Source organism: Danio rerio, chromosome 6 (genome assembly GCF_049306965.1).
Source record: "Danio rerio strain Tuebingen ecotype United States chromosome 6, GRCz12tu, whole genome shotgun sequence".
Taxonomy (NCBI): domain Eukaryota; kingdom Metazoa; phylum Chordata; class Actinopteri; order Cypriniformes; family Danionidae; genus Danio; species Danio rerio.
The window spans coordinates 39,784,593-39,806,678 of NC_133181.1; the positions used below are offsets into that span (position 1 = coordinate 39,784,593).

The 22,086-nt window shown below is 36.5% G+C and overlaps 1 protein-coding gene across 4 annotated transcripts in view; it reads left to right on the forward strand.

The window, feature by feature from the left end:
• negr1 (neuronal growth regulator 1) overlaps positions 1 to 22,086 on the forward strand; it is a 349,508-nt gene that overhangs the window by 283,782 nt on the left and 43,640 nt on the right. For 3 of the 4 annotated variants that reach the window (XR_012407318.1, XR_011015800.2, XR_011015802.2), the window contains one exon: positions 19,923 to 21,831. The exons of the other annotated variant lie outside the window; for it this stretch is intronic. The gene's annotated coding sequence lies outside the window, so the exon portion shown is untranslated. Of the gene's footprint in view, positions 1 to 19,922; positions 21,832 to 22,086 lie in introns of those variants that run through there. 4 annotated transcript variants of the gene reach the window in all.

Here is a 22,086-nt window from a genome sequence, read left to right on the forward strand (position 1 = left end):
ATCTCCATTATCATGACACACAGTGAAAACACAGTTCTAATCATCAAATCCTCCTTCCTCAAGTTGTTGGTTCCTTCAATACACACTTGATATTGCTTTCTGTTGCATAAGTCATTTCAGAGTTTCCATTGATGGTGTGACTGTGAATGCAACTAGGAAGATGGTCTGTGGAGAATATTTATTTATTGGGGGGCCTGCCTGGTGGCTAGTTCCTATAATTGAGGTCCTATTACCAGCAGCTGTGAATGCCCCTTTTAAAACTCCATATCACACCTATTTTCCTCACTGGCTAACAATTGCAGTTTGCATCAAGTTTAAGTGTTTGTTGGATATACAGAATAACCAAAGGGTCTGCATTTTCCTACTTCCCAATCATACAGTATCCTCTCAACTTCCTCTCTTGAAGCTTGAGATTGGTGAATAAATGCATCTTGTGGTACAGAGAGACACAAAATCACTTTGCAGAACCTTCTTAACTGTTAACTGTTTCTGGTGGAATGATCTTCCTGACCCCATCCTGAATATAAAAAATGAGCATGTATGCATGGTTATTTTTTATTTTTTTTTACATGCACACCAATATGCTAATAATACAATTTCTGTCCTGTCTAACATGCAGAAAGAATAACCCAGCAAAGCAAAATAAACTTTGGGGAAGGGTGTCATGTTTTTATGGATAAAAATTGGAATCTGACATACAGTAATCTGTGATGGTCTACCTCGACAAAATATTATACACATTTTTTAAATACATGTAGAACTGTTAATTTTGCAGAATGGGGGCAAGTTTTCATCCCTGTACCAATAAATGGTTAGTCATAATAGATTGTTCTTACTGTTTACTGTGTAACTTCCATGTGCAGGCATTTATTTGTAATAAAACACACATTTTAGTTTAATTCGACCACTTTTAGGCTATATGTAGATACTAACACCTAATTTAAAAGAAAAAAAATGTCTTTTGAAACCTTACAGTGAACACTTAGACCACCAACAGAAATTTTTCAGCATCTCTGGCTGGCGATTATGCTTTGGCAAGTTTATGAACCATTCAAGATAAGTCAAATTTATACTATTAAATTATTACTATAACTATTATTATTTTTAAAACGTCTTGTCCTGTTAGTGTTAACAAAACATAATGTGATTTCTTTTCATGTGTTATATCCCTGCTGAGAGAAAACATCTGGTTGGTTTAAGCTGGTCAAACAGGCTGATTTTAGAGGGGATTTGGCCATTTCCTAACTGGTCTCCCTGCCTGAACAGCTAAAAATTAATAGCTTGGAAATGGCCAAAACCCCTTTAAAACCAGCCTGGTAAACCAGCTTAAACCTGAAAACAAGCTTAGGCTAAGCTGGTTTTTCATTTTGCATGTTAATGAAATCATTAAAAATTAAGAGGAGTATTGGAACACATCTCTTGGAAACATATGGCTTGTATTATTCTAAGATGCATTATTTTGATTGTTCCACTTTTACTGCATAAGTCAACATATTTATCATTTGTTGGGTCAGGAAAGCATCTGAGTTTGCAGTATATTTTTCCTGCATAACTGCAAAATGTTTGCTCTTTCTGGATGTGCTTAAATTCACAATAAATGGACATCACATGGGGCGTAACAGTACACTAGAGTCACAATCCAGTACATACCTCGATTTTGGGGTAATGGTTTAGTGTGGGTATATGGTACAATAGGAATAATCAACAAATCTCCATTTACTTGCTTCTGTTTATTTTAAACAAGCATTGTTTTGTCACAATGAGCTACTGAACTTAATAGCTTCTGGAGATGCAAAAGTACAAAATTAAACACAATAATGAAAAATTTAACTTTGCAATTAAAAAACTGTGCATTAAACTCTGAAAGCCTAAGCTTAGCTCTTTCCCTAAACAACAGAAAAACAATAATTGTGTGTTAAATTTAAGATTCAGTAAACTTCAAAACTGAAATCTCTTAATGAAAATACTAACACGGTGTCCATCCATAACAGCAGGTGCAGCAGACAACAACTGCTCAATTTTGACAATATTGACAATAGCTGTGTTTCTATCCACCTATTTTTATGCGCATTTTGGAAATAAAAACTGGTTGATGAAAATGCCAAGATGCGCATACCTTTTTAAAAAACATATGTGCATAACTTAGTGGGATAAACTTTTTATTAAATAAGAAAAGATGCACATAAACCACGTTGGAAACACTTTTACAGAACAAATTCCACTATGCGCATTAAAAAAGGTCATGTGATTTTGTTATAAGAGATCATGTAATGATAAAAATATGTGCGAATGGACAAACCAGCAGGCTGAGCACACTGTAAAGCATCTGACATGCTGTTTTGGTCATTCTAAAATGCCTTGAACGTTTCAGTATTAGTGTTATTATATTATTAATGACCTCCAGAATCAAGAGTGTCTGTGCTCCAGGTCTCACCTCACACCGTCAAACGCCACTGTGTGTTCATTGTGTGTCAGAATTGCCTTAACGTGCAAGTTATTTATTAAATAAGGAAAAGATTCATGTAGTTTCTCCTCCCTACTGAATAAAAACAGGTTAAAACAGCCTAGGCTGGTTGGCTGGTTTTAGCTGGTCAACCAGGCTGGTTTAAGAGGGGTTTTGGCCACTTCCAGGCTGGTTTCCAGCCATTTCCAGCCTGGTCTTAGCTGGTCAAGCTGGGAGATGACCAGCTAAAACCAGTTTGACCAGCCTAGCCAGTGTGGGAGCCCAGCCAAAACCAGCTATGTCCAGCATAAACCAGGGTCATTTTCCAGCCTGACCACCAAAGACCAGGCTGGAAATGGCTGGAAACCAGCCTGGAAATGGCCAAAACCCCTCTAAAACCAGGCTGGTCAACCAGTTAAAACCAGCCAGCCAGCTTAGGCTGGTTAAGGCAATTTTTTTCAGCAGGGCTACCACAGCAAATTTAGTTTTTACTGTTGATATTTGGCACCAGATAATCAGGAAGTGCCGATTTTGTTCAATTTGTCTTGTTGGATGGAAACGCTACTTTATTCGCAAATCTTTTATGTGATATTCCAGTTTTGCGCATAAAGTTAATTTGCATTTTTAGATGAACACATAGGTAATGTCCTATATTTTTTAATTTTTGGACGGATGTGCGTGATCATTATACACTTGCGTCTTTTGCAGCACTGCATTTATTAGACGACATGTGAAGATTAAACGATTTCAAATGTCACCCACATCAGCTCTCATTTGTCATGCTTTCAGTTCCAGAGCAGCGGACCAATCAGAGGAACTCGGAGTTGATACTAGTGTTGCATGCCTCTGTTTACGGGATAGCAAGTTAGTATGACTCTGTAAAATGGTGGAATCACTCATGAGTTTTCAGACATAAAGACGTGTTCTTTGTAAATGGCTCCTCAGTTGTTGCGCTGCTGTGGTGTTTTCTGTCTAACAGTGACTGCACATCTGGACTGACTGTATTCATCAAGAGAGTGCATAAACTGAACTGTGAGCCTCATAGCTTGACTATTTAGTATCACACATGTGCACTTTAATAAACCTACAGAAAGCAAGTTAATTTCTTTACATGCAGGACAAATTTACTGTAAAATCTAAAAGCTCTTTATCTCATACACTAATAATTTAAAAAAAGAAAAAATATATATGAGCTAAATTTTGTAATGGCACTACAGGTTATTTGCTTTTAATGATGAATCACTCATATTCCACAGTTTGAATCAAATCATTTGCTAAGCTAATGAACGAACAATTTCTGCACTTCCTCAGCAAGGCTGTGCAAATATTTTTCCTATGGGGATCAATTAGCCATCAGACCCGAGTAAGTTTGCGAATGCACCTTCATTGATAGTTGAATACATTTTCAATAATCTCTGAGGCAACTAATCCCATCAAATGTATTAATTTGCTCCTCGTATGAGCCCAATGCGCTGATCTTTTTTAATTAGAGAGTAATTGGCGCTTAATGTGTTGTAGTAAGAGAGCCATTGAATGCGGCGCTGCGAGGGGACGGCAGCGTAGATTTCATTGTGCACGAATGAATGCCGCCATTGATCCGTCAGGCTGGTGACAGGCAGTCAGCTTGAGAGAGCGAGAGAGAGGCGAAAGCATGTTTGTATGCCAGTCGTCTGTACATACGCGTGGCTTGTAATCAGGTGGAATCTAATTAACCTTTTCTCCATAATGATTGTTAAAGTGACTCTCATAACAAAAGGCTTTTAGAGGATACTCACAGGCCACTTTTGAACTGTGAAGGTCCCAGTGAAGTATCAGAGGGTTGGGAAACGTATATGAGCCAGTGACTGTGAAATCTCTTGGCACTTTGAAACAGTGGTGAGTGAAAATCATTGACTTAAATGCTAATTTACTGCTCCGGATGATTCATTCAGCTCACGAACGGCGCGTAGAGACACTCTGCGGTCATCAGTCATGCTTAGTTCTTTTAGTCAGCCTGAGTTTATCTACACAAACAACTCGTAATGACATTTAATGGAATAGAATAACACTGGGGTGAGAGGAGTACTATTGATCCAATTCATCTGATTCGTTTCATAAGTATAGATTATCGCTTGTAAAGCCTTGCTTTGTGATATCCCATTATTCATATTCGGGGCAAATTCCCAAAGCCCACGATAATGATTTGAACACCAGAAGAGGATAATGAAGGCCCGTGGCACATGATCTGACTACCGTAGAGTGATTTCCTTTAGTAAGAGGCGAATCTCTGTTTCTCACTTCCGCTTTTTCTCTCAAGCAAAGATGACCTGTCGAATCGCTCAGATCCTGCAGTCTGACAATATAATTTATACCTTGGCATGGTAATTTTGTCGATGCGTTCGCCGGTCTGAAATACAAATTAGAAGCAAGCGTGCGATTAACTCCAATCACAAGCACTTGTGGTAGGAGAAATCCTTCGCAAAGTAATCAAACCAAATGATTTCCTTGGCAGCACAATAGGCGGCACCTTTTTTGTTTTGTTAACCCTAAACAGTAAAAGAAGAATGACAGGTGAAATCGCTAACTAGTCATTAGCATACGCCGAAGGTAGATTTGCAAAGCCTCTCTTGTGTGCTGTTGCTTCGTCTGCTCCATCTGCCCGCTTCCATCTCGGCTGCTTTAATGGCTGTATAAAAGTATGAAAAAGAGCACAGTGACAGTTCCAAAGTAGATCCCCCACCCTTCGTTCCCCCTCGGAGCGATTAAAGAGTGAATGTGAGGTGGTGACAGCTCTGGCTTTTGATCATGTTGCCTGTCAGTGGAGTGTTGACTGGTGGGGAGTCTGGCCAGGTAGTCATCTTACAAAGGGGCACATCATGAGGATAGGAGGAGAGAGGGGATAAAAAGCAGACTGTTTTCTGTAGAGTTTAAAGACAAAGGGTACTTTTGGAGTTTTGGGTTTACGTTTTTATTCGTTTAGCTAATATTCAGCACATCCGGGTTGAAAGGCAGTGCAATGCAATATATATTGTTCGGAATACCCAGTAGTTGTGGTCGGTTTCATGAATTGGAAGACATAAATCATGCCTAATCCTTTCATAATAGATGACACTAAGCTGGGAAAGTAAATACAAATGAGAGGATGTAGCCAGCATGGGTGGCTGCTGGATTCAGGTACTCATTATAATATCAATGTAAAAGGAAATTCACTGTGGTAATAAAAAGTAGACAGAGAAAAATAATAGTATTCAGGGATGAATAATTGATGTGTGGATACTACTGTAATGCCTTCGCTTATTTCAACACAAAGTCTGCACTGTGGGTGAAACTCCAATGAGAGAATGGTAAAACTAATATTTTATGTGACATCGTGCCTTTTAAAGTTTGTATTTCTAATAATCCCGTGTATGACATGCGCTGAGCTATGGTTATGCTGAGCATGATTGTAATGAACAATGTATCAAATGTCTGAATATGCAAGGGTTGCTGGGAATATGTCTTAGAGTCGGTCTTAACACCGCCCTATGTGAAAACATTCCAACTACAAGCAGTTCTACTGTCTGCATCAGACACGATGTGGCACGACAGAAACATTTTAATACCACAGACATTTAGAAGCATGCTGAATACTGTCTTTACTGCACTCTCAACCAATAATGGACAGGTTGATCATTTATTAAATAAGTGTTAAACCTCTTTAACATTATTAAAAGTACATGATGAGCGATACTGACATTGTTAGTCATTGTTAGTTTATTTCCAAGATGTAAGATAAACTGGTGCTGCCGCTTTTAGTATGGTTATGAATGTCACACAATGGTATTCAAACTCATACTGGTAACATTTAAAACTGGATTAAGCACAAAATCAGTACCTGCGGTGATTATTGCCATATTAGTTATGCTGTTGTTTAGCAGCAAGAAATAGAAACTAAAATAGAAACTTTGTACATTGCCATTTGCCATGAGGGATGGTTAGGACAAAAATTGCACTATTATGTGTTCCAGTCACAGTGTAAAATCAGATACAGATTACAGAATGGTTTATCTGTAACATGTCAGATAAACAAGTCTTTATGGCAGCAGTTTTATTTCCTAAATTCTTTTTAGAGTCTTGATGACCATCATTAGCCATCTTTAACCATGTGCATGATTGACATTGAGAAGGCAATAATTTGCCATTTCCAGGGAGAAAAAAAGTACAAATTTAAAATTATACTAGCAGTGATGAAGTCAGAAAAGTATTGTTTTCATTTCTCAAAAAAACGTATTTATGTACTATATATCGGTGGTGATAATTGGTTACTTTTAGTTTTATCAGTGCGCAGTCTCTAACCTCTAAGTCTCTCACCATTAGGCCACAGGTGCCCTATACCCTCTATGCTAGAGGGAAAACAAGATGTTTGCATTTAAGGTTTTAAAATAAAATAAGTTATTGCTGTATCTGTCTGGGGTTTATTTTTGTAAACTACCACAGAAAAATTCATATGAAGATTTGAATTTATAAATTAGTTTTTGGCTTCCAAATTATTTGTATTGTTATCTGTTATTTTAAAAAAAATCTTTATCAGTACATCGATAATTTCACCTATAGCAGTGGTGGGCAAACCTCTTAGACCTGAGGGTTTTACAAATCAAGTGAAGGGCCACATGTTAAATCCTTTTAAAAATAAATGTTATTTATAGTTGCAGTATGCATAGAACATGTAATATCGGACAGAAACACATTAACACAAAACAGATTTTTAAAAAATAATAATTATTGAGTCAAATTTACAAGTCATATTTACTTATCATTCATCATAAAACAATAAAATAATCCCTTATAAAATATAATAATTATAATAATAATAATAATAACTTTTACAGTGGAGAATAGAATATATATTGTCTAATAGAAAAGAAATCTCATGTTAACACATTAAAAATTGTTCTTAAAGTTTACTATTCAGTCAAGTTTACAATAATCTAATTTGAACGGCTTTTAGAATATACAGATCAATCATCAAAAAAACTTGCTAAAACCACAAATCTTTGATAAAATAACTTTTTAAAGTGGATGTAGTCATGGAAAATATATTCTATGACAAAAGTTAACACATTTAACCAGCAATAATTATGTAATTTGAGTCAAATTCACAACAATCTCATTTAAGCTTGTATTAATATGCTCATATCAATGATTATAAAACTATGAGATAAAACGGAAGAAGAATCTTAATCTTTGTTATTCCAATTCATGTTATTATGAGTGTGTTAATGTGAACAATGAGCCTGAAAATAAAGTTAGAATAATATCAACAGCAACACTCTCGCAAAATACCTGGCTGATTCAGTCATTGCCTAACCACATAAAAAAGAGCACACGTTTCTTTTTTTCTCGTCAATAACAAAGCAATGCGGTGCACCTCGCTTTTTTGAAATGTAAATGTGCGTTCGGTGTGATCAGTTGTAGTCTTTAAAACAGCAATACTTTCTTGGCATATTAGACCTACCCCTTTCTGTCCGATACTGGTGAAGAAGTATTTTGTTGTCCATTCTTCCTTAAACACACGACATTCAGAGTCAATTATTATAATTTTTTTGCCAGACTCATTTTCAGCCATTAACATTCAAGTGCAAGTGCATTCAAGAGTGTTTTCTAATTCTACTGGTTGCACTAACTGTACTGCGAGCAATACTGTCATCAAATGGCGTTCACTTGTATTGCATCACTAATTTACTAATTCTGAAACCAAAACGTTACTCAGAAGCAGCATTTTAAAAACTCCCTCGCAGACCGGATGAAAGTGTTTAGCGGGTCACATATGGCCCGCGGGCCGTAGTTTGCCCTCCTCTGACCTATAGCATTCTTTTTCGTTTCACAAAAGTTGTGTAAAAAAAAAGCATCTGTGGTCCTATTGGGCTGTTTCACACTTGACAGACCCTATCGTGGAAAACAAAAACAAAAAAAACTCTTTCTTTAGAACAAAATCTTTAGTCTATCTCAGCAGTCTTTCTTTATTCTTTAAGACATTGAGAAGCTTCCTATACACGGAGATTTGTATATGAGGTTTAGGTTATTTATTCATTCAGAATTCTCAATTAATTATTAATTTCAACAGGCTCATTCTGAAAAAGTAGCCCTATATGCATTTCTGGAGATCGCGAATTATGTGGCCAGAAGTACGCATGGCTGCATTTCGTCTTAAAAATGAACTCTACAGGATAGTATGACGCTGTTTTTTCGCGCTTACCAGCTGACCGCTTACCTCTGTGTGGACGGCTTTCCCACAGTTACCAGTTTGTCCAGTACCTTGCCATGTACGTTGGCAGACTTGAGATGCAGAGAGGAGTTGACCACAACAACAGGGTTCAAGTCCAGTAAAGAGCAGCTTCAGAAAGTGGGTCAGACTAAAACAAAAGCCCAAAAATAAAATAAACAAGTAAATAAGAGCATGTGGAAGAGAATGTGGTAAAATCTGAAAACATGGTTAAAATCAGACTTTTCTTTTTCTGGATTGCTTTTTAAAACTGTTGGTTGGGTTTAGGGAGGTGGTTGGGCAGGTCAATCTGTGCTTTTCAAAACACTGATGGTTGGGCTTATGGAAGGAGGTTGGGTCAGTCGATCAGTTAGTCAGTCGACAACAGCCTCTGGCACTCTCAGGAAAAATTTGAGATCTCAAAAAATGTGCACAGCGGCCTTTGGTGGATTTGCGAAAACAAAATCTGCAAAAAAAACGTAGGTCCTGGGACCTATTTGGTGCTTTCCAGAAATGCATATAGAGCTGCGTTTTCAAAATGAGCCTGGGTTAATTAATTCTGACATGTAGATGAGCATTGTCAATTACAAAACACAACACTGAAAATCAGTGACCCTGGCATATATCAGTGACTCAAAATTGGGTCACAGTTCTGTTCTGATGGTGACAGCAAGAGCAATACAATGCCGCATCATCATATTATAATTCAGCTAACCATATGATCATTCTAGGTCACCATAAATAAAGAAAACATTTCTCATTTATTTTTGTTGCTGAGCAATGGGACTCTATTTAGTTGCAAATTCATTTGTCACTTGGTACTGTATTAGACTGTCAAATTAGGCAGATGCCAAAATAGACAGGTTGGTTGATAATTCCTCATCATTTTCTTTACAAAAAAAAGTTCAATTAATTACATTCCACACCACAATAAATAGGGTTTTATGTGCAGTAAAATAAGACAAAAAAAAATTCACCTAAGCCATAAATTTGGAAGATTTTGACAAATAGGGACACTAACCCAAAGTTCAGTCCCACCCATGCTAATTGTGGATACATACCCATGTCTACATTTCTGGAAAGCACGAATTGTGTAGCCAGAGGTACGTATTTTAAAAAATCCAATATTAGTTTTGGTAAAAACATGCATTCGTTCTCCATATTAATTGAAATATGTGTAAATGGCACATAAATTTTCTATGTTTCCTTTACAAATACTGAGAACATTACATAATCTATTCTAAAACAAAAATCACTTACAAAAGCTAACACGTATTCTAATATCATATATAAATGTTTAGTTAACATTAACAAAGGTTAGGTAAAGCTTAATAAATGCGGTATTCATTGTTAGTTCATGTTAACTAATGCATTAACTAATGTTAACTAATGCACCCTTATTGTAAAGTGTTACCTAAATGGATAAATACATAATGAGGCTATTTATAAAGACATGAAATTTAATATTTATTATCTATTAGGAAATGAAAACTCCTACTTTAATAATAACATTAATTAAGATATTGATGATGATGATTATTGGTTATTTATTTTTGTCTGCTTTTACAATTTGACACATGCAAACCACTGCAGAAATGTTCCAACCAACAGGCCCATTTCATATACAGTACAGATACTTGATAAATAACCTACTATAAATTAAAAGCATTAACGTATGCTATATTTTTTTGCTTTCACAAGCTTTGGAGATGTAACATAAATTCCGCTTTTAAATAATATGCCACCTATAGCTTTCATCCTGAGCCACGGCTGCGCTCAAAATGACATTAATGTTTTTAAAGTGCACTGCAAAGGAAGCGCAGTTGTAAACATGGAGATCACTAAAACTAAACTGTAAAAATTATTTGAAAGCAAATTACACCACAGAGAGGTCACTTTAATGCTTTTTTTAAATAATTCCAAATTTAAATGTTAGAATGTTAGAAATAGGGCATAGCAGGAATAAGTGGGAATGGTACACAGCTAGGAACTATGTTTCTAACTACAGCTCTAAAGGTGTAGTGGCAAGCATACAAGTTTGCAAGGCAGTTTGCGAATGTTTGTTGGATTTGGATTGGATGGATTTTGGAAACGCAAAATCAATTATGTTTGTAACAACGAAACACCCCTGGTCAGCTTAAGTGTAAACAGCGCCCTCTGGTGGCTTTACACAAAAAGTTGACACACGAGAAATTTGAGATCAATTAAAAAGAGTATACAACGGCCTCCAGTGGATTTGCAATGAGCAAAAACTGAGAGCAGACATACCTCCATTTACTTATGTCAATGTCCCCAGAAATGTAAACCTGGGTACGTATCTGCAATGAGCCTGAGTTGATTTTGAAACAAGGGCCCAGTAAATGATTTTTTAGTTTTGTCCAAGGTAATTAAAGCAACAGATCTTCAATGACAAAATGACAGTAATATATAAAAATTTATGGTATGGGGAATGAAAATGTGACTGCTTTTTGGACTAAAAGACTACAATACATATTGCGTTCATTGTCGTGTGTGGTATCTTTGTTACAATATGAAGAAATAAATGTATTCAATAATTAAATGAAACAAATAAGTACAAACTGAAGTAATGTTTAGAAAAAGTTTGTTAGAAACAATGCACAAACCACCTCTGTGATAAACTATCTACGAAAATATGTTGCTCCATCAATATTAAATTAAATCTGTTAATATTATAATAAGTCTTATACTACGATCGAATTTTCCATAAGGTCTTTTGCCTTGTTGTACCCTAATAACGTAGCAAATCAATAAACATATACAGTTCTTTATTATATAAATCTATTTACTTAGTAAAACTTTAGTTGTCCTCTGTAAAATCTAGATCCTGAACCAATGAAGATTCATCTTTGAAGGTTTAAAGAACGCATCGAGTAGGAGCCCTTTTGTACTTTCACCATTAAAAAGATTTCTAATAGTGCTCCATCTTTTACTGTTTTGAAGGAAGCGAGCAAACAAATTATGCCTCACACAAAAGCTCAGATGTAAAACGCTGGCCTCTTATTCAGACTGCTTTTTCCTCCTATTCTTCAAGCTTTTTAATGTAATCTGCAGAAATCAGCCGCAGTGTGTCTAGAATTCACACTTTCTTTCACAGAGGTTGAGAAAAGCTCCATATAAATGGATGGGGTAGGGGGGGAACAGTCTCCTGTCATGTCTAAACGAGCTAAAAGCGTGTATTTAATTTCCCTCTAAAATGAAAGAAAGTGAGAAGTAAAAGACCGTCTCCAAAGGTCACACTTGTTTTAGCAATTCTCCGAGAGATTAAAACTATGTCACTTATTGTACTAAAACTCTATTATACCATGCCGTCATTGTAACACCTCATTAATCCGGAGCATTAGGCTCTCTAAAAATGTTGTGGCGTTCGTCTGAGAGCATCTTTACTTTACAGCTCTCGTCTGAACATGTTCCCCTTAACTATCAAAGCATGAAAGAGACAATAAACCTGCGCATCGCCAGTTGAATGAAGATGATAAACCGCCACTGTTTAGAGTGATGGGATTTCAGAATTGCATTCAGACACAAGCCCCTTTGTGCTCAGGTGGGTAATTAGAAAGTGTGCAGTACAGTCGCGCGAATTAAAAAATAAATAAATAAGTGAAGGGGAGAAGCCTGGCATGTTTCCCCGGGGTATCCATTAAAGGATGTTTTCTTGAATTGAGGTTAGGTGCATTGATCTCTGTCGAGACTGGCGAAGCTGAGAGTTAACGTTTCTGGCTGCAAGCATGACTCATTTCATACATTATTCCAATTAAATGCCGGTGAATCATGGCCTCTTGGGCTGGGGAAAGCACCGAACTCATCACAATGGCCCCTGTCACTTTCCGCTCTCATATTGGACATGAAAGACAGTCGTTTATATTAAACCGAGCAGAAAGAATAATGCTTCCCCTAGTCTTTTTTTTAAAACATCTTTGTCATCTTATAATATCTCGCCACCAGGAAACGTCCGCTTGCATTTGGTGCGAGCATCACTTTTGTCTTGATGGATGGTATTGAGTGTAAAACAGACATGTAATTTGTAATGTGTGATGCAACAAGGTTATTTAGCTAGTAATACTATGTGCTGCATCGCTGGAAGAAACAAGCCGGTTATTAGGTGAAGGACATTCAAGACACGTTTTCGGGTTATTCGCGGAGATATCAGTCATCTTCTTTCTGTTATACAGTTATGTGTTATGTAATCTGAGGCCGCTGTGTATAAAAGTCTTTAAAACAACAATCTGATTGCCTTGTGGAGGCCTCCACGTGCTTCAGAATCAATTGCTTTTATGGCATGTTTTCAGTGCTATGCCAAAGATGTGCCAATTTCACAGAAAACGGCCTGAGGTAGTGTTTATTTACTGCAAACCTGAGCACCTGTCCTCTGGAGATAAGTACCAATATGTATTTTTTTTAAATCCTTAAGCATTTGTAAAACATGTCCGAGCAGATTTTGCTGTTTTCCTCTGTGTCGTTGAACAAACTATTTGCCCTTTCACCCTTGTTTTTCTTATCTTGAAGTGAAAAATGATATGACTGAATATGGCCACTTCAGCTCTGTTTTTCTTTTTTTTTTTTTTTTGTAAAATGGAATTTTGTTTAACTTGAGGGGTTTTTTTAGCTGCTGCCTCTTACTGTATATCATTCTGGTCTGACATCCAGCATCAGTTTGATAAATGATTTAATCTAAATTATGAAAGAATAATTATTATTAAAATAAACACATGCTGTTATAGATACTATAGTTTTCAATTAGCAGATAAACAATTCAGTTATCTTGAAAAGATATATTTATCTTACTACTTTCAGTCTTTTACATTTATTAAAATATTAATTTGTTAAATCAAAAATTAAATGTTTTATTGTCAAATAATATTCTTCTTAAGAAGAACCAGCTCTCATCAGCTGTCTTGGTGAACTTCTACCGCTGCACAATAGAAAGCATCCTGACCAACTGCGTCACAGTCTGGTATGGAAGCCTATCTGTTGCTGAGCTTAAGGCACTGCAGCGGGTGGTTAAAACTGCCCAACGCATCACAGGGACCACACTGCCAGCCATAGAAAACATCCAGAAGAAACACTGTCTACACCGAGCATGCAGTATCCTTAAAGACTCCTCTCACCCTGCTCACAGACTGTTTTTACTCCTGCCTTCTGGCAGCCGCTTCAGGCTCCCCCTGACAAAACCAGCAGACTGAGAAACAGCTTCTTCCCCAGAGCAGTCTTCCTTTTGAACTCTGCCCCTCACTGACTCTTTTGCCCCCTAATACACCCCCACTCTCCTTTAACTTATACTCCTCACAATCACTGCACTATTTAACATTTGCACATTTAATAATTGCACATATTCATTGCACTGATTCATTTTTTTGAACTGTACATATCCACTGCACATAGACATTTGTAATTATGTACACACCCACTGTACATATACAATGTTATACTGATGGCAGGTCTTTTTTTGTAGTTTGGTCATTTATTTCACAAATTTGGCAAACGTCATCAGGGAAACAGTTTAAATTTCCTCTTTGTAAAAAAAACCTATTAGTGTGCCATTTGGGATGGCATTACATACATATACTATGCTGTTGAGAGTGTACGTGCATAAGTACATAGTGCATAAGTGCAAAGTGTATAGTGTGCCATTTGGGATGCTGCAGATGTCTTATTGTGGCTGTGTCCAAAATTGCCTACTACTCAGTAGGTACTGCATTTGAATTTAAATGTACTACTCTGCCGTTATAAAAGTATGTTCTTTACAGCAGTGGTCCTCAAGCACCAAGCTGTGAACCGGTACCAGTCCATGGATCAATTGGTATCGGTTTGCACAAGAAATTATTAATTATTTCCGTTTTATTTATTATCTGAGTCTGAACGATCCTTTATTTTGTAAAATCTTTTATTTTGAAAAATGACCGTATTCTCTTGCATACATCTCGGTCACTTGAGTGCCCAAATTTAACACACAAGCAGAAAAATGACTAAGAAACAGACATCTTTAGAAAGTGTCTTTGCTAAAAGGCCCAGTGAAGGACCAGCAACTGCCAAGGGATGGATCCACAACTCATTTGTCAACAAATCAGGTAAATCCAGCATGTCAGAGATCATGATCATGATCAAGATTAACTGCTGGAGATTGCAAATGATGGCCGTTCGCATATCGCATCTTTTCGAGAGTTCGCACAAGTGCGTTATTTCCAATGGAGGTGCGCTCGCAAGCGGCGTGACACGCTTATGCCTTCTGGGTGCACCCAGTTAAATGAATGCCACAAACCCACCACGAGTCACATGACACCCAAACACAAACACAAAACACAAAACACCCAAACACTGCAGTGTTTTGTAATTTTCTCCATAAATACAACTTGTATTAGAGTATCAGTAATGTTTTGTCAGCTTGTCATCCTCAGAGAACACTCTGAGAAAACCTAGTTGCCTGATCTGCAGTAAAGTGTTAATCGTTGACCAGTTCGCAGTGATAAAAAGGTTGAGGATCACTACTATACAATATGAATGTGAGCATATTGAATTGAACTCGGACGTACTACATCCGCCATTTTACCATCATCACCTGCCCTACCTGCGTCAGTTGCATCGCTTCACTCCCATTCATGAATTCTCTCACAATGTATCATCATGGGATAGCATATCGTCCATCGGATGTGCACTTGAGAATCTCACTCGAAGTAGTAGAAAAGGGTACTTCTCACATACTGATTTTCGAATTCTTTGTCTAATTCGGACATACTCAGCTCGCATACTGTATTTAGCGTACAATATAGTATTAAAGTAAACAATTTCAGACGCACCTTTTGTCTTTTATTTTAAAGTCTGTCTTGTCTTTCTGTTTTCAGCTATTTGTGTATGGCTGCATCTGAAACCACCTACGACTCGTTTGTACAACTAGTTGGTACTGCATTTGAATTTAAATGTACTACTCAACCTCTAATAAAGTAAATTCTATACAGTATTAATGTCAGTAATATGAATGAAACTCGGACATACTACATCCCCCATTTTGTCATGATCACGTGACCTATCTCATGAGTTAGATCGCTTCACTCACTGTGCATGGGATGCACACTTAAGAATCTCGCTGGAAGTGATAGGCCATCTGGGTACTTCTCGCATACTGATTTTTAAATTCTATGAATTCAGACATACTACTCGGCTCGCATACTGTTTTTAGCATAATTTTCAGTATGGAAGTATGCGATTTTCTTACGCAGCCTGTGTCATGTTTCTCATTTGTTGTCTTAATCATGTCTCTAGTTCTCATTTGGTTGTTTGATGTCACATAATCCCTCGTGTTTGGTATATATAGCCCTCATATTTTCTTTGTTCTCTTCTAGTTTTGTTTATGTGAGTTTGTTCTTTTTTCTTTTTAGTGTGCCAATCCATGCAATATTTTGTTTATGTTTTGCATTTGTTACATCCTTAAAACAGCGCTTGAGTTCTTAAATTTGATTCTTTGTGCTACATTGTAACAGTAAATAACTAATATATAACTGATGTAAATAACTACTATATAAACTTTTTTTTTAAATATTAAAACAGATAAATAATGAAAAATAATAAAAATGACAAACACAACCCTGCTAAAAAATCCAGCTTAAACCAGCCTAATCTGGTTGGCTGGTTTTAGCTGGTCAACCAGGCTGGTTTTAGAGGGGTTTTGGCCACTTCCAGGCTGGTTTCCAGCCATTTCCAGCCTGGTCTTAGCTGGTCAGGCTGGGAGATGACCAGCTAAAACCAGCTTGACCAGCCTAGCCAAGCTGGGAGTCCAGCCAAAACCAGCTATATCCAGCTTAAACCAGGCTGGTCAAGCTGGTTTTAGCTGGATTTGGCTGGTCATTTTCCAGCCTGACCAGCTAAGACCAGGCTGGAAATGGCTGGAAACCAGCCTGGAAGTGGCCAAAACCCCTCTAAAACCAGCCTGGTCGACCAGCTAAAACCAGCCAACCAGCCTAGGCTGGTTTAAGCTGGATTTTTCAGCAGGGAATGCAAAAATACAAAAAATACACTAAAATCAAAACAGAAGACAAATAATTAATATATATTTACTTCTATATAACTATGCTCTAAAAAAAACAATGCTATATAATTCAAATAAGGTAAACTTACATAATTAATTGAGGAAAAAAATGTAAGTTTAAGACATTCTGTGCTCCTTTAAAATAAATCAGTTCAGCATCATGTCAATGCTCCACATGATTTTTTTTTTTTCATTTAGGTCACTTAATCAGGTCGTTTTCTGAACATAAGTCCTCAGCAAAACCTAATCTTTAGAGGGGAAAATGCACTTATATCAGCTTGTCATGTAACATTCAGAAGTACTGTGCATGTCTGACTTTTATAGATGCTTAAGTCATCAAACTTGCTCTTTTGAAAGCTGCCAATTTTGTCTTCCTTTTAAGAAGTGCTAATCAGACAGCCACAGTTGCATGTGCAAAAAAGAAAAAAAATCTGACATTTAAAATACTAGTTTTATTGCTGAGGTGCTGTAATTTTGTCATCCAGAACATTTTAAGACTGATTACAGAAACAGTGAACAGAAACTCGAATGCCACATTGTAATTTGCTTTTATTGAGCCGGGTTAAAGCATGAGACACATTATATTTTGCATTTTTATTCAGTTATTTTTGCCTTTAGGATTCTGTCACATTAAAAACACTGGCACCATCATTACTCACAAATAGGCTTTACAAATGTTTACACCAGTTGCATGTACGACATAATTGAATCACTGCTTATGTGCATGTAGTACCCTGCAATTAGTGAACTTTTATCAAATAGATTCCACTTTATTTCTCTACAATACATGATGAGTAAAAAGGGTTTTACATTTTACTCCAGTGAATATACAGTCTGTGTAGGTTTATATTTGAAGGTCAGAATTTCTATTGAGTGTACAATCCTGTTGAACATTTGCCATTGTTGTTGGCCAAGAAAATATATACACTTCACATAGCAGAGGTTAGCATTTTGTGAAAGCATTTCTCAGAGAATGTTGTCATACTAAATGGGGTAAGTTGTGACAGCGAAATCTGCTATTAAGCTGTGCTCACACTGGCTGTGTTTCCATTACCCTTCAAATTTAGCAAATTGAAATTGAAAACTGAAATAATTGAAACAGTTCATTTCACAAAACTCCAATATACACTCCTATAGTTATTTTGGTAACACTTTAGTTTAAGTACCAATTCCACTATTAACTATTGGCTTATTACCTGCTTCTTAAAGGACCATGACACCCCTCATGTCTCAGCAGGGTATTTTCAAACCTCTAGTTAGGAAAACTTAGGAAAGTGGGTGATTGCAGCTTTGTTTAGGTGGGAGTGTTGAGTGGTGAATGAGGGAAGGGTTTGCATGAAAAGGGGAGTTTCAGTAAGTGTGCGCGCTGATTTTCATAGTGGCAATGAAAACACAAATGCAGAGGAGATGTAAGACAGTGAGAGCAACATTTTCAGCGGATCTAAGAGCTGTGTGGAAGTAGAGGATTTTCAGTACATAATATTGTAAGTGATATTACTGTAAACCTATGTATGTATGTCTAAAAACTGAAAGAGTACTGCTGATGATACTAACTTTGCCATTTACCATATAAGTATAGATAGGACAATCAACACGAACTGGAACCACATCTTTTTTTAAAAGAAGACAAGTGTCAAATCCGAATTTCACCATTTCCAGATTCAAAAAGCTCTCGGGTAAAAAAATGTACCTTACAAACCTTAATGTGTCTGCAGACCACTGTAATCCACACATGTGGGTCCACACGTGAGCTGTGCTCTCATCATAGGAAAATAGAAACAAACCCTTCATTGCGGCACATTTATAAACGCAACACTGACGACTCATGTCTCCAAACAATTCTTCTACTATTAGTTTGAATTACGGTTGGCAACACAACGTGGTGTCTCACTGAACACTGTAACAGGTAAAAGGAGTCTTCGAAGCTATGTCGTGCATTTAAATGAAATTGAACCTTATTCACAATAGAGCGTCCTGATTAGTACAAACCAAGTCTTTCTCATGAATGAATGAATAAATGTGCTGAAAACTTAATGGCGTCACTTGGTATCAGCTGGTACAGACAGCCAATCTCTACGCTGGAATTCACACCATGATCTCCTCACCGTGACGTTGCTTCAAAATTTATTTTTTAAACCGGAGGAACGAATTTGCTCTAAACAACCAAAAACAACCATTTTTCACTTGTTAGCTAAATATATGTGTCCTGATAGTGTTTTTAGCAATGTGGGACGCATATATGACTGTCAACATCTCAAAAAAAATGTGTTTTGGTGTTTCGTGACCCTTTAATAAGATTTTGGCTGATTATTAGTGCTCATAAAGTATGATCTTATTCGACATTTCCAATAGTATCCAATATATAAACCCACTGCCTTACTAACTCTGAATAAGCAGCAAATTAATTTAAGTTAATGGTTTATTAATAGCAAGAATTGTACCTTACAATAAAGTGTTCATTTTAATTGATTGATTGATTGATTGATTGATTGATTGATTGATTGATTGATTGATTGATTGATTGATTGATTGATTGATTGATTGATTGATTGATTGATTGATTGATTGATTGATCCACACAAAATTTATGTGCAAACAAAAGCCTAAAATAAAACCCATTCATCATATAAAGCAAAAAGTTTTCTTTAAAAAACGTTTATTTAATGTGTGTATACATTTCTGAAGAATTTCAGTAAAGAGTTGTGCATGAAATCTTTAATAAAGGAAACAGAAATCCCTCAGCTTTCATTTAAAATATCTGTACAATACTTACTTTACAATATACTAGCATTTTATGGGTTTAGGATGACATGACGGTGAGTAAATGATGTTTTTTTTATTTTGAGGTGAACTAATCCTTTAAGCACTATATCATTCAAAATATGGTAATGTTATGAACGCAAGTGTTACCAATTTCAATCATCTCTGAATGATTGCAATTTTAAGCCTATAGATGATTCCATTTTCCATCAGTTAGAAGGGTCATTGCATTTTGCATGCAAAATTGGGAAGTCTCCTACAACGCATAATCTGAGAAAGTCTCACAGGTGCATTTATGCATTCCAAAATGCAAATGGCCCCTGCTAATTTAGTAGAACTGAATATTATACGGTATGGCTGTAATATTGTGAGCTCATCTCATCAGAAAAAAAATCTCTTATTTTTTTATTTGTATTTTTTTGAGGTAACATTTTACTAACAAGCTGTTGTTTTATTACCAGGTCTCAGTGTGGCGACAAGCCTTCCATACAGTTCCTCACATCTATCGATCGTCTGGCTGATGAAGCCATCAAGATCAGGGTGTGTAAGAAGGACATCTTCCCATTTTCTGTCAGCCTAAGCAGGTCTTTGCATTCTCAGCCAGTGCTCATGTGTGTGCAAGTTCCCTAATGATGCCCCGCTCCTGTCACACAAACATTTAAAACGAAGCTTCTGCGAGCAAAGCAGTGCAACTCCACACAGCTGCTCTTCTCATCTCTGATTGGCCCTGTTGCTGTTACTTGGGGAGAAACTAAATGTCATGGCCGAAAGGGGGAGAATAAATGATACAGAGGTGTCAGGAGCACCGGTACTCTAAAAGAGCCTTCAAGTTGTCCACGGGGATACCAGAGATTGATTCGGCAAGGCATGTCTCACCACATTTTCGCTTTTCATTCCACATTTATTTTAATAATGAGAAGATAGCTCCCATATGATGCCCTAGAACTGTTTAACCATATAAATAATTTCAGTGATGGAAATTTTAAATTCATCACCCAAACTGCCTTTCTGTTTTAATTATCCACTCAAGGACCTCGCATGCAGGCTATCTAATAAAATTCACAATGGATCTCCTAAGGACGACAATCCATTTTAATCCTACATGTAATTAAGACAAGAGGTTACAGGGTCAGAGTTGTTGTTGACAGGCGGAGAGAAGGCTGTTTTAGCACAGCTGCCGAAGCTAAGCTTATTTGTCATTCTATCAAACGATAAGCAAAAATAAATATGTCAAATAACGTATAAAATGTAGATATCTGCATAATCTGTTTGACAGTCAAGTAGCTTTCTTTTTACTGGAATTCTACATTTAGCTTGGTCTTTATTTGTAGCATTCAGTGCTGTGTAGAGTGAAATCAAGTAATTTCAGTAGTTATGTTGTTATGTGTGTGATTACCAGTTTTGCATGAGGAAAAAAAATTACTCATACACAATCTTCTCTTGGACAATGGGCAACATACAAAGGACATTTTTTGCCCAACATAATTTTGACAAATTGGTGGCTCATTTATATGTGAAATTGTGAATTGTGAAATCTCATTCATGCCAAAAAATATACAATGGTAGGCAAAATTATTAGCCCTTCTGTGAAATTTCAATTGTTTTAAAAATATATATTTCCCAAGTGCTGTTTAACAGAGCTATGATCTTTTTTTTTTGACACATAAAACATGATAAAATAGTTTTAATAAGTAATTGTTTTTGAATTTACCAAGATTATAGTACATAATATTTTACAAGATATTAGTATTCAGCTTAAAGTGCAATTTACAGGCTTAACACGGTTAATTAGGTAAACTAGACAGGTCATTTGACAAGAGTATTTATGTAGTATTTATTAATTCACCCAGTGACAGCTGATCATCAAACTTACTACAGTTTGACAAATGTTGCTGCTGTTGGACAACATAATGTATTTTGAGGCTTTTTAGACAAGAATGTAGTTGTCTAAATTGCAACTTTGCATTTTATTTACAAGGATAGAGCGTATTTGAAATCTTTATATAAATCTCCATCAGCCTGTTAATAAGCAGAGCAAAGAATGGATGGCGACAGAGACCATGAAATAAGCCTTTAGAGGAGAATAATTCAGCGTAATTTCTAACTACAGCTGATCAAATCATTATTAAACTGGTAAGTGACATTCTAAGTCGATCTCTCTCTCTTTTGTTGTAGTCCTGAATTTATACCATACTAATTGTAGTGTATTCTGTGTGAGATGGTACTCACATGTTAGGAATGTATGTATTTTGTGTTGGATACTCTTTGTATAACTCTGATTTACATTTTGGTTGGCCATCTGTTTCTAATGCATCTCCTGTTTTCGTTACGGCAGACTAGTCCAGTAAAAAGAAAAAAGAAGAAATGCCAGCATGTGTTAAGCGTTTTTCCTTATCGCAAACACAACAGCAATCTGGTAGGCTTTGATTGGCTTTTATTTTTAGGGGTTAATTATTGTGATATCCCGATTGCAACAGAGAAATGCTGGGAAATGTCTCTAGACTTATGGCATTTCATGCCGTTTAGCTTCATCATCTTAAAACGTTAGCACCTGTTTTGTCATCACTTTAGACATTACGCTAGAGAATCATTCAAACACTAGCTCTAAAGAGACGTTGGTGAAGT